The sequence below is a fragment of the Poecilia reticulata genome, linkage group LG7 (assembly GCF_000633615.1).
Source record: "Poecilia reticulata strain Guanapo linkage group LG7, Guppy_female_1.0+MT, whole genome shotgun sequence".
NCBI lineage: Eukaryota > Metazoa > Chordata > Actinopteri > Cyprinodontiformes > Poeciliidae > Poecilia > Poecilia reticulata.
Window position 1 is genome coordinate 13,839,829 of NC_024337.1, and position 339 is coordinate 13,840,167.

Sequence of the window (339 nt, forward strand, 5' to 3'; positions counted from 1 at the left end):
AGAGGATCACGTTACATTGCTTAGCCAATCAGAGGATCACGTTACATTGCTTAGCCAAACAGAGGATCACGTTACATTGCTTAGCCAATCAGAGGATCACGTTACATTGCTTAGCCAATTAGAGCTGCGGAGGAGCCCTGATTGAAGGAGTTCCACTCTGAGCATGGATTTGAACTTGGGTCTTTAATTACTTCAGCAAAACTCACTGTTTTTACCAAATTCTATAGTCTAAATCTGCTCCTTAGTCGCCTCTTTTCGGGGTTGTTACTGCCTCTAGTGGTGTGGGGATGGTAACACAACTAATATAATTACATTACTAAATCAGAATACCGCAAAGTC